This window comes from Nuphar pumila, chromosome 7, assembly GCF_984573655.1.
Source record: "Nuphar pumila chromosome 7, dmNupPumi1.hap1.1, whole genome shotgun sequence".
In the NCBI taxonomy this organism is placed as follows: Eukaryota; Viridiplantae; Streptophyta; class Magnoliopsida; order Nymphaeales; family Nymphaeaceae; genus Nuphar; species Nuphar pumila.
The window spans coordinates 11,326,380-11,340,268 of record NC_143255.1 but is presented as its reverse complement, the minus strand read 5'-3'; the positions used below and the strand labels follow the sequence as shown (position 1 = coordinate 11,340,268).

Below are 13,889 nucleotides of genomic sequence, written 5' to 3'. Positions count from 1 at the left end.
TCCCCTCACCATTTCAACACGATCCCAGCCCTGTGGCATTGGTCTTTGAAGACTCTATGAAGAAGATTGTCAGGCGTGCCAGCCAGAATGCTACAGGGATGAGTGCTACTAACCAGGCCTCGTTGGCCCAGATTGTAGGAAGGGTACAACAAATTTGTAGTGCAGAGAGAGAGAGAGAGAGAGAGAGAGAGAGAGAGAGAGAGAGAGAGAGAGAGGTTGACGACTTCTACCTTGTAAATCAATTACCTCTTTGAGAATTAATCTCTGGGCATATATTTACACCTCATTGTGTTGCCATCATGCCTCAATGGCCAAAGGTCCACTACATTGTGGTTCAATTAATTCTTTGGGAGACCCAATAACCAACTTTAGAACCGATACTTGGATTCATACTTTAGATCAAATACCTTGATCCAACAGTGCTTGGGCTCAATACAAACAGCATGGCTGGATTTTGAGGGATTAACACTTTCAATGTGCCACTGCACCTGGTAGCCCTCCATCATTTCGGCCGGCCCTATCTCCAACATGGAGGGTGATCAGGTGCAGTGTTACACTAAAAGTACGCAATCACATTGCACGTAATCTTTTTTTCCCTCGATTTTGGTAGCAGGCCGGAGGGTAGAAAACCACAGTGGTGGCGCTGTGGCGTGCCACCGCCCTAGTGGTGGTGAAGTGGCTGAGATGAGCACAGGCTTCTGCGCATCTCCCAACACTCCCCTGGTCAACCGCTTCTCTGCACTTGACTCGGACTTAGCCGACGCTGCTGCCATGTAAATATCTACCAAGCCGTCACTCCCCCAATGCAAGAAGAAATGAAATAATGTTAAACATCAATACTAGGTGACCCTCTGAATTGTGATCTTTTAGATCATGGTATGCTATTGGAGGCTTAGGCCTCAAGTTTTCCCAACTTAAGGTCTAATTGCTAGCCTTTTGATTTGTTGTATCACGCAAGCTAAAGACCCTCTGGTCAATAAATTTCTTTTTCTTCCTTTAAAAAAAAGTATATAAAATATGTTTTCAATCTAGAAGGAGAGATTGACCAATTTGGTCCAAGTGTTCACACATGCGTCCTAAGGCAACTAAGTGCAGTGAGACCAGTAAATTCTAACTTCCTACTTGGACCTATGATGGGGCAATTCTCTGGAGGCAAATGTGGCCTACGGAGTTTTATGCTGGCAAGACAATGACTGTAAGTATGGTAGGCAAAGCTAACGCGACTAGGTTTATGATCCTGAGGATGGTTTCTCCCTATAAAAAAGAATCTTAGACTCATGAAAGCTCCAAGTAAGACTTCAAAAATATGGTGCAAACCCTAGCGCATTGGTCCCATCTTGGTTCTTATATGGGTCCCACCGATAGCCCTAATTTTTAGGGCATGACATTTTGGTATTCTTCCTTTTTGTATGGGCTTGGTATTCTTCAATAGGATGCTTCATGAAAGAAAATGGTTTGTATGATTGAAGTTGTGACAAGTTATGACACCCCACTTTTACTTTTTTGAAAAACAGGACTCCAAAACCACACCTTATTTTTTAAATTTTCATTAATAAAAAATATTTTAATGTATAAAAATACATTTTAATAAACACCAGTTAAGAGGAACAAGATCTGATCCCAATCTGCAACATAGATGCAACGTGCAACACTAATCCAAATCAGAAAATAATTGGATTAAGCAAATCTGAACCCCGATCCACAGTCCGAAATTATTTTAAAGCACACTCGTATCAGTTATCTAACCAAACATGATCCATTTGCACCACACAATGTCAAACTCCAAAAAGTAATCAAAAACTTGAAATTGTGTATAGGTGTGTTTGAATGCATCAGTCAGATCTGAGATTCACACGCCTCTAACTTCATCTATCAATTTGCACTAAAAAGTGAATTATCTTTGAATTGTTCAGATTTGATATCAGCTCCGAGAGACTCAAACGCTACGCACCTTAGGGAAGCCAAACAGCCACTTTGAAGGGAAAGAGTTTCTCCACCAAGGGAAGTACGATCTTATTTTGACAGAAAAATTGCTTTTTTGCATTCATTATGCGAGTCCCACTACATATTTCTCATTCACATGCATGTTTCACCCTTTATAAGAAAGAAGCCCTATTTCTTATGAAAGAGTCTCCCTTAATAGGCTCCCATTTTCAGATCCAAGAGACTCAATCACACCCTAGGGAAACCGTTTTCTTTTGTAAGGGAAAGTGTTTCTCTCCGAGGGGAAGTATGATCTTATTTTGACAGAAAGATTGCTTTTTTGCTATTATGTGAAAGAGGTCCTGTTTCTTATGAAAGAGAATCTCTTTCTTATGAAACAGTCTCCCTTAATAAAGGCCAACAACTATCCAGGTAGATTTGTCATAATGGCAATTCTCTTCCTCATCTCTCCCTCTCCTTTTACAAAAATGACAGCAGAAAAATAATACCTCCTAAAAAATCCGAAAAAAAAGATGAATCATCAAACAAGGGTAAAATAGTCGTCTTGATGATCTCCAAAAGAACGCAAACGCCATGATTCCAAACAAGGATGAGCAAACAATTCCTCCCTTCAATTGAAAGAAAAGGGAAAGAAAATTACACACAGCATCCATCGAAATTCATAAATTTACCGAACGCTGCTCCTCTCCTCTACACGCCTCTTCCCAATTGAAGAACAAGAAAAGAAAATTACATACAGCGGCAACTAATGTTCAGGATTTACACGAACGCTGCTTCTCATCTCATTGATATTTACATAAAACCTCTTTCGTCATCAGAATGAAAATAAAAAACAAGAAAAAGTCAACGAAAACAAGAGAGGCCAAGGACCAAATTGTTCTCGAACCCTGATAATTCCGAAAATACCCTCCACCCAACAACCGTACGAGTACAGTACTCTCACCAAACCAAGAGGAAGGGAGGAAGGAAAAAAGGGAAAAAAGACTTAAAGAGAGTAGTAAGTTGGACAGAGAAACACCAAAGCGGTCCAACCTCTGACCATTAGGGGGCACTTCCGTCAGTCAGGAGACCTCGATGGCGGCGGAGCGGACGAGGTCGACGGCAGCGGCGTCGTCGTCCGTCCGACGGAGAATCTCGAGGACGGCGCGGAATATTCCGGTGGGGAAGGGGATGCGGAGCACTCCCTTCTGGTCGTACCCGTACTCCTGGGCGGATCGCTGCAGCAGCTCGGCGAAGACCGGGTGGTTCAGCAGCTCCGCGCTCACCACGAACCGCTCCATCTCCGCCCCGACGTATACGGGTAGGTAGCCGGACGGTACCCTCCCTCCCTCCGGGAACGCCCCTCCTTTCGAAGAAGAATGCGAGAATGGACAGGGGCAGCGCCTCCGGCCTTTCCGGCTCTCCGCGGCCGAGTCGGACCTGAGGAGCGCGTAGCTCGTCGGCGATTCGTCTCCGACTCGGGAGAGCTTCCGGATCAGCTGCTTCATCTCCTTGCTCAGAGAGAGAACCACTCTCACGGGAGAGGAGAAGGCTGTGGAATAGAGAGAGAGAGAGAGAGAGAGAGCTCACGAAGGAGTGGGAGGGAGTGGGTGGAGAAGGTAGATATAGACGGTTGCTGATCGAAAATGCCTATTTTTAAAAATAAATTACAATCATACCACTGTGGTTGTAAGTAGGGGTATCAACGGGTCGGGTTTATTCATACTCGACCCAAACCAAACCCTATAGGATCCGGGTATGGTAATAAATAAGAAGATCTGATTAAGACTCGGGTTCGGATCTAGAGGTTCAATTAATACATGGACCCGGCTATAGTTTGTGAAATTTTATACCAAACCCTGGCCCAACCCGAGTTCCCATTAAGACCCATATTTTTCAATGTAAAAATGATAAAAATTATTGTTGTACCGGTATGACCCGGGTCTGGTTCATGTAGTTCTTATCGGGTTAGGGTATGGTTTCTCTTATGATGGTTCTGAATAGACTCAGGTCTAGACCTGATATAATACCCGAAAATCAGGGCCAGGTTTGGTTTCACTTGGGTCTGAACCAAACCTGACCGGTTGACACCCCTGGTTCTAAGTAACGCTTGGAATTGGGGGTTCTTTTGTTTGTTGGTGACAAATGCTCTTCTAGCCTTCTTGATTAATGAGTCTTTTAACCCTTCCATCATTGTTTTTCAAGATAACCGTTGATCATAAATAGTCTTTAATGTCCCCGCTCAATTACTAAAATGACCAACATGGTCTTGCTGAAGCATCTCCATTCTGGATTTGGATCACACAATTGATCTCATTTGCATACTTGTCAAACAGCATTTGAAATCTTTGAACACTATGGACAATACAATGGGTGGGCCTGGCCAGCCCAGGCCGTTTAGTGGACAGGCAGGACTGGGTTGATGTGCCAGGAACCGGGATGGGCCCAGATCTAATACAAAACCCACAGTCTATCCGTTAGGCCTAATTTGAACCGAGTGAGGCTGGATTGCAAGTCATGGTATATGCACAACATTTCTCATTAGTTTCTTTAAATTCATAGGTTTTTTTAACCAAAATTTTAAAAAATACAAAATGGGATCCAAGATGGATTCATTTTTTTAAGCACATACTCAACCCAATTTCAATATATATATATATATATATATATATATATATATATCCTCTGGATAGCACATTAGCCTACGAGTTGGCCCGACCTGACCCGTGATCGATTTTGTTGAGTCGGGTTTAAGCCAATTCTGGTCAGGCCTTCTTCTGAAAACTAGGCCCAAACCTGACCCATTCGAGCTGTGCCGTTGGCCGCCTGACCCGTTGTCCAGCCCCAATGGATGTATATGGATTAAGTTGGAAAAACAGTTGAACCGAAACCATTATATTTAGTCGGTCTCGTAAGTTTGACACGGGATGTCCCTCCACATCATGTTAGTCAACGGTTAGGTCTGGTATGGGTTTTTTTTCAAATCCAAATCCAAATCCAAATCCAAATCCAAATCCAAATCCATTGGATTATCTTTAAAATTAAAATTTTTGATAATTAAACCCGGTTGGGTTTCATTCCAAGTGAATGTAGATGCAGTAAGAATAAGAAACTAATGTAAGGATGCAAATGGGTAGGATCCAGGATAACGGTTTTGCAATTTTTTGGGTGTTTCGGATCTCATTCCCATCCGAATCTCCATGTATCTAGCTGTTGCGGATCCGAGGTTCGCAGACCTGAGATTTTTGGTTCTCTGGGGGATATTGTGGGTATCCTAAGAGAGAGAGAGAGAGAGAGAGAGAGAGAGAGAGAGAGAGGTAATCGAGCCAAGTGGTCGTGTTGGAATCGGGTGTTTGCTAGTTGAGTTGAGTCGAGTCTTTTAAGCAAGGACTTAGGTATAGGTATTAGTATTATATAGTGGTTGTGACAGATAAACCTTACCACACAACTCTCATCAGCTACAGCAAAGTCCAAACCATGACAATTACGTGTTACTTGTTATTTGAATTGTTAGCAGCAATGGAACATGGGAGTACGTACGATAACGTTTCCTTTTCAAAAATGTTATATATATATATATATATATATATATATATATATATATATATATATATATATATATATATATATATATATATATATATATATATATATATATAATCGCTAGAATATGAGAACTGAAAATATGAGAACTAATGTGTAAATCACAATTTTCATGTATTTTTTTCTCTCTTGAATCTAACAGTATAAATGATTTATAAGAACCCGCTCTTGAATCATCCTATTTTGATGCATAAACAAGATTTATTTAAGGCTTTAAAATCAATGGCTAATCTTTCTAAATATTCAAGCATTCAAAAATCATATTTTTTCATTCAAAATACACGATACAATGGTTGATTCCTAGCAAATTCACCTTGCCAAATGGTTGAATTTGAAAAAAAAGTATTAAAAATACCCATATTTTCTAGTTCTCATATTCTGGTGACTCACACACACACACATATATGTGTGTGTGTATTTTTAATATGCTAGATAAAGCGAATAGAATCAGGATCCAAAGTATCTCAAAAATATGTACAAGACTCTAGAAGGCAAGGGGAGCCAGTTGAAGTTGAAAACAAAGATAAATCAAAGAAAAAAACTTGTTACCTAACAGTAGGAGTTGCTTTAGGAAGTCTCCAGCAACTTTCCTTCCCTCTCTATATATGCCTCGTCAAAATAGCTCAAACAAACTCTTGAATCATATATTTTTGACATAAAATTATGATGTTATGAGGGTTGAAATTTTGGTACATTGTAGTCCATTGATTTTTCAACCTTGCAAAAGCTTATAGAGAAGTTAGAAGAGCATGATCTAAGCATCTATTGCTTCTAGAGGGTCGGATGTGCACAAAATATTAAAAATATTACAGTTTTTTACTAGGGGTTCCTCCACCCACCAGGGTAGCAAACATTAACCTTATATATGAGATGTGTTCGACATGGTTCATTTGCTAGGAATCAACTGTTGTGTTGTGTCTTTTTCGAAAAAAGAAACATGTTTTTTAGACGCTTAAATGTTTAGTAAAATTCTTAATTGTTGGTTTTAAAACCTTGAAAAATTTTGCTTATCATAATAGGATGATCCAAGTGCCTGTTCATATAAAAATCAAGCATGTAGAATGCATCCATATGGTGAAATTTAAGAATAAAAATAAAAAAGCACATAAAAAATCTTAGTTCACAATATAGTTCATTTATTTCTAATTAACAAATTATAGTGGCCTTATAAAAAAATCAATGAATGATATTATACTAAAATTTGATGATAAAATATTTACACTTTTACATCAAATCAATTTGAAAAATAAGTTTCTTACTAAATATGCAATGATAAACACATCTAATGGTTTAAATCAAACAAAAAAAATACTTGAAAGCATGATTTTTAGGAAGTCCTAACCAAACCTAACGAAAAAGGGGCAGGGCCATCTCCCTTCTCTCTCTCTCTCTCTCTCTCTCACACACACACACACACACACACACACACACACACACACATATATATATATATATATATATATATATATATACACACACACACACACGCACACTCATGTCTACAACACATGTCCATTTAGTTGGAAGATCATAAATGCAAGTTGTATCCACTCAATTTGACACACAGATGTATTCAACATGTTTTGTTTATTAAGAAACACAATGAATCATATTTTCTTGATGTAAAATATAAACTTTTGATTCTTGAAAATTTGGTACATTGCGGGCTATTGAGTTTTGAAGCACTTGAGAGACCTGCTTACATGTTGCAAATACAAGATTTAAAACATATTTTCTACTAAACAAACTATATAGATCACATCTATAAGGTTAGATCTACAAAAAAGTTTCAATAAAGTTGAAAAATGGTGTTCTCTCTTATACTGTATTATAAACAATTGTAGTAAATAATTATATTTATATTTATATTTTTCTCATATTTGTATTGCAACAAATATAGATCAAGTTTGGTTGGTTAGACCTGAATCTTATATTTCATTAAGTTCCAAACGAGTACTCAAATAAATTTCAGATTTACACAATCATATCATTTTTAAATGTGTTTTATCCAAGGTTGCTAGATTGGGAAGCAGAAGCGAAAAACAATACGAGAAGCGAAAGCAAAAAGTGAGGAATAAAAAAAGGCAATATAAGAATTGAATGAGAATAACAATAAAACACAAATAAAAACTAAAATAAAAGTGACTATTCTTAAATTTTGTATTTTTTTTAGTGTAAGAATTAAATTTATAATAAAATCTAAAAATGATGACAACCAAATTTAGAGAAAGCACATGAAAGTGAGAGAGAAGAGTGAGAGTAAATACATAAAAACATGAAAAACAAAGTGATAAAATTTATAAGAAGTATAGATGAAGCATGTGAAAAGCATAAAAGAAGCATGATAGAATCGTGATTCCCATCAAGTTTCAGAAGCAAGAAGTATTGCGCTTTTGAAGCGAGTTTCTAGGAAGCGGGCTTCTTTCCTATATAAGAAGCTTCTGGTTACTCTGGTTTCATTATACCTGTGTTCTAATTCAGTCAGTTTGCATAATTTTGGTGTAAATACTTCATTTTAGTCTTCTTTCATTGTATCCAATATATATATATATATATATATATATATATATATATATATATGGGATTCACTCATGTCATTGTGACGTTTGAATGAGTTTTCTTTTTCATCTTTTATTTTTTATATCATTTTTCATGAAACTAACCATACAAATATGATCTACACATTTTAGTTTGTGGGAATCGGATTTTTAATCATCCAATTACAACACAAAAACATGACTTAATGAACCTTAAAAAATCAACAATTCGTAATGTGTGCAATATTTTCTTAGCTCATAAAATGGCATTTTCTCGTCAAAAATACATGATTCAACATACAATTACTAGCATTTGAATCACACTGAATCCATCTATGGGGTTATATTGGCTCAACACAACCTACATATATGATTTTCAACTGATTCAGATTTTTAAGTCGACATTTCTATACCCTATATATGTGTGTGTGGAAACCTTCAAAATAGGGATGGTGCTAAATGAAACATGCTAATGGATTTTTATTGTTGTTTTTGAAATTTTGACCCCATAGATATGTTCAACATAATTGATTTACTCGAAGTTGACACTTGGATTATGCATTTTTGATGAAAAAAATAGTATTTGGAACCTTAACAATTTGTAAAAGTTGTAGGTTGTTAATTTTTATAAAAGCTTATTTATGCATCGGAATCAAATGCTTCAAGATGTGCTTGGTATAAAAACAAGCATATAGATCACATATGTATGGTTAGAATAACAAAAAATACCAAAAATCATTAGTTGGCATTTGAACCCTTAAAAAATTTATGAAAATTACAGGCCATTGATTTTTTAAACCTTATAAAAACCTATCCACTCATAGGAATCAAATACTCCAAGAAGTGATTTCTATAATAATAATCATATAGATCACATCTATATTAAAAAATTGCAAAAAAATACTAAAAATTTATTAGTATGTTCCATTTAGCACCGTGCATATTTTGTAGGTTTTCATTTTCCTATATATATATATATATAAACAAAGGTAAGGAACTAACAAGCTAAAAACCACAGGTGCAAGTTGTATTGACTAAATCTAACCACATGGATGTGTTCAACCTGGTTTGTTTGCTAAGGATTAAGCCTTGCACTACAAGAAAAACTTTAATTAGCGACAGATTTTTTTTGTCACAAATTTCTGACAGATTAGCTAAAGAAAACTATCCGTCACTAACATTCAAATTATTTACGAAATTAGAGATGAAAAACATTCCATCGCTAATCCATTGTAATTAGTAGCGGGTTTACGACATAAACTTTTCATCTCAAACTTCGTCGCCACTTAGCGATGGATCAACAACATAAATTTTCCTTCGCTACTTGGTGACAGATTCACGATGGCATTTTTTTGTCGCTAATTTCCTCCGTAAAACCCTATTGTGAGCCATTTTCTTTATCTTTCTTTCTTTTTCATCTCCCACCCACCGCTCATTGCCCTTTGCCCGCCGCCCATCGCCGGTGGCCTGCAGCCCACCGCCCAGCGTTCATCGTCGGTCGCCCATCGTTCATCGTTGTCCGTTGCTCGTCGACCTCCCCCTTCGACTGAGTCCCCCTCTCACCTCCGCTCTGATCCTCTATTTCGCTCTTGTCATTTTTCTGGCCGGCGAGCGCCATTTGGCAACCCCCTTCTGACCTCACCTCATCTCCCTCTCCCGACTCCGGTCTCTCTTGTCTGCCGACACAAACGTCAGCTCCTTTCAGGTAACCCCTGAATCCCTCTCTCTTTCCTTTTTTGTCGGTCGATGAGCTCCTTTTTCCCTCGGTTTCCTTTTTCGCCAGGGAGGGGCCGAGCCCCCTCCCTGTGTCTCTTGGTCTTACGGGATGCGAGAGAGGGGCTCGCCCCCCTTCCTGTTCTTTTTTTGCCAGGGAGGGACCGAGCCCCCTCCCTGTCTCTCTTTCTTATGGGATATGAGGGAGGGGCTCGAACCCCTCCATGTTCTTTTTTCTCTAGGGAGGGGCCAAGCCCCCTGCCTGTCTTACGGGATGCGAGGGAGGGGCTGAGCTCCCTCCCTGTTTGCCTTTCTTACGGGATGCGAGGGAGGGACTTGACCTCCTTCCTGTTCTTTTTTCGCCAAGGAGGGGACAAGCCACCCCATGTATGTTTTTCACATGTCTCTCTGTGTTATGGGATGCGAGGGAGGGGCTCGGCTCCCTCCCTATTCTTTTTTCGATAGAGAAGGGTCGAGCCCCCTCCCCATCTTCCTATCTTACAAGATGCGAGGGAGGGGCTCGACCCCCTCCATGTTCTTTTTTCGCCAGGGAGGGGCCGAGCCCTCTCCCTGTCTCCCTATCTTACGGTCTCCCTCTAGCCAGTAGAATGTTTTATATTGTATTGTTTTGTATATTTGTGCTTTACAGGTACGTAGCTGAGCTAATTGCGCAATGCTTAGTGCTAAGCATTACATGCAGTTAAAAATGCAATGCTAAAAGAAATAAAAAAAATGTAAAAGAAAAAACAATGCAAATCGGGTAAATACCCGTGGTGAATAAGTGATGGAAGCGCATCACATGTTATTTAATTTTTTGGATACAACACTTTTCTGTTCACGCAATCACTCAATTGTGGATATCTAGGACCGTTTTGATGGAGTTCGGAGATCATGCTGAACATGATTTTAATGTATGAAAATAGAAATGTTCTTATTTTTGGAGTTCGGATTCGATGCTAATCATGGTAGTAGTTAGCAAGATATCAGAGTGTGTTTGTTGCAGGTACTTGTTTGACATTGTTTTGATATGAATGATTTGAATGTATTTCAATGTTTGATGTGACTGTATCCATACTTGCATGAAGTTATTTTCAATTTGATTATGCATTTCATGTGAAATTGTATAATGAAAACATATTTCAAATGAATGTATCGTGTTATAAATGGGTTTGCACATGAAAATGAATGATAAGTTATCAATGCTTCAAACATGTTTCAAATGAATGGTTTTGCACATGAAAATATTAAGTTATCAATGTATGCATCATAGTTCTTATGATTGAATGACATTATATATATATATATATGTGTGTGTGTGTGTGTGTGTGTGTGTGTGATATATCAAATCATTACATCCACCATGAATGCATGATAAATTAGATATTTTCTTTATCATAGTATTCTTATGATTCTCTTTTAACTGGTTTGGATAATATCCATAACATTATAGGACAAAATGTCTACAAACTGTGAATGAATGTATCGTAGGATAGTTGACAATGAGGTATCGCTTGAATATATGGGTGGTGTTGACAATTTTATTGAATTTGCAATGGCAAGTGTCAGTACAGTGGATCCCACAGGTCGGATTAGGTGCCCCTGCACGATGTGTAAGAACAATCAATTTGCAGAACCTCATGGCGTTAGACATCACCTATAGAAGAAGGGTTTTGTGAGTGATTATCAGAATTTGACACTTCATGATGAAGAATTTTAAAATAATTTTGATGCACGGTGGGATATGATGCACGATAATCCATATGTAAATTTGATATTTAATGCAACAAGACTAGAACTGGGTTCTGCTATGGGTCCTAATGATATACCAATTGAGGTAGAAGAAGAAGCACCAAACGATGCAGCTAGTAGATTTTATGATTTACTTAGAGATGCTGAATGCTTTGAACCTCACCGAGGACATGACATTGGATAAAAATGATTGGAGGAGAAGGATTCATGTGGAAGACCCAAATTGATTTTCTTTTTTTGTTTATATTTCCGACCTCAATTGTTTTGGGATGAAGGCGTAGTTGTTGTTGTTGTTGTTAGAGATGCTGATGAGCCACTTTAGAATGGTTGTAAGAGTCACACTATCTTGTATGCAATTCTTCAATTAATGAATTTGAAGTCTGAGTATAATTTGAGCTAATTATGTTTCGATCGTCTGTGCTCTATTGTGAAGAGTATGTTGCCCAAAGATGAGAAATTGCCATAAAATTTCTATCGTGCAAAGGTTATGGTCAACGCTTTAGGTATGGGGTATTAAAAGATAGATGCTTATCCAAATTACTGCACATTATATTTCAAAGATCAAGAAAATAATAAATCATGTCCATCATGTGGGCATCCTCGGTTCAAGCCAAAGACAAGGGGCAATGATAGCACGAGGTCAAAAGATGTGCCATACAAGTTGCTCCACTACTTCCCTTTCACCCCTAAATTGCAACGATTGTATATGTCTTTGAGGACAACTACACACATGAGATGACATACAAATAAAGTTCGACATGATGAAGGCAAGATCATGCATCTTGTTGACGCGGAAGCTTGTAAGCACTTTAATCGTACTCATCAGACCTTCGCAATAGAAGCGAGAAATGTTAGGCTCAATTTATGTACAAATGGATTTAATCCATTTGGGGGTAGATTAACCCCATACTTGTGTTGGCCAGTATTTGTCACCTCATACAACCTTCCTCTAAGCCTGTGTATGAAGCGTCAAAATAAAATGAAGATATTAATTATGTATCAATGAAAATATTGAGTTATATAACTGATCAAAATAAAATTTATATTTATGAGAATATGGTTCGTGGAGGTCACAATGGTCGAGCACTCAGTGGTAGCCAGTCTCAGCCTTCATCTTCACGGGCTGCTTCGATAGGTATATCATTTAACTATTTGTATACTTGGTTAGTTTAAATATGCATTGTGTAAATTTCTAACTCAATTTTCTATAGATGATATTTCGCCTGTATATAAGACAACGTCGGATGTAGGATCTTCTCAGTTTGACACACAATGACCCATTCAAATAATGTATATCGATAGTCGATCGTAAGTATTTCACTGACACTTATCCAATACTTATCTTATAAATAGTGTATATCGACAATCGATTGTTAATGTGTATCAATTTATGTGCAACGCGAGGTTTGAGCTACAAGAAGTAATACTAGAAATTAGGAAGTTACTACTTCAACATCTTTGAGGACCGGTCGCTCAATGTAAAGAGTATCCCAAGGAGGTGTTGGATAGATTATTGTCCTCATTCACGGTATGCAATAGTTTATCATAACTAATGTGTTTCATATTTAATTTTTTGTTATAGCCATATGTGTTAACTTTCTGAAAGTATTTGTAGGCTTCGCATAGATTCATGACTGCGAATGAGTTGAAGGACGCGAGGATAGTATGACAGAAGGTGACTGTCAATCGATTTGTCGACATGTTGCATAATATGAAGACTGCAACAATAAAAGCAGCTGGTGGGATAGATGATCTACTGTAGTGGAAGGGCCATGACCCTTCTACTATCAAAAAAGATTATTGGGAGGGAATGTGCGATAAGTGGGCGAATAATGAATTTCAAAATCGTTCAGCAAAGGTTACACAAAACCGAGTGAAGATGCTCGATGCCCATCTACATAGAGGTGGATCTACGACTTTTGAGAGCCACAAAAAGAAAATGGTAATTCATCAATATATATTGTCAAATTTATAAGTATTTCTGCATGCTTTTTAATTAATTTTTTTATCCTTTAACCTTGCAGGAAGCAGAAAAAGGAGGCATTGTGCCTTACAAGGCTGTGTTTGTTGAAACACATAATCGTAAGAGCACGAGAGAGTTTGTATCAGAGAAGGCGAGAGTGACATCAATATGTATTTATTGTATTAATAAACAGTGTAATATACAAGTTACTATGAATTACATTATCATAACCATTGTAATTCTTGATTATTAATTTGTATTATAATCATTATTTTGTAGGAGTTATAAGAGCAGCAGATGGTAGAGAGATATGATGTTGACTCCACTCAACATCTGCCTTTTGATTCTACAGCATGGGTGACTGCAACCGGTGAACCCAAAAAGGGTCGTGTGTTTGAGTT

The 13,889-nt window shown here is 37.8% G+C and overlaps 1 pseudogene across 1 annotated transcript; it reads right to left on the bottom strand.

Annotated features, from left to right (window-relative positions):
• Positions 1 to 2,600: 2,600 nt before the first annotated feature.
• Positions 2,601 to 3,431, bottom strand: LOC149831129 (auxin-responsive protein SAUR71 pseudogene; annotated as a pseudogene). The gene has a single exon (XR_016432987.1). The product of XR_016432987.1 is annotated as an auxin-responsive protein SAUR71 pseudogene (transcript).
• Positions 3,432 to 13,889: the final 10,458 nt, after the last annotated feature.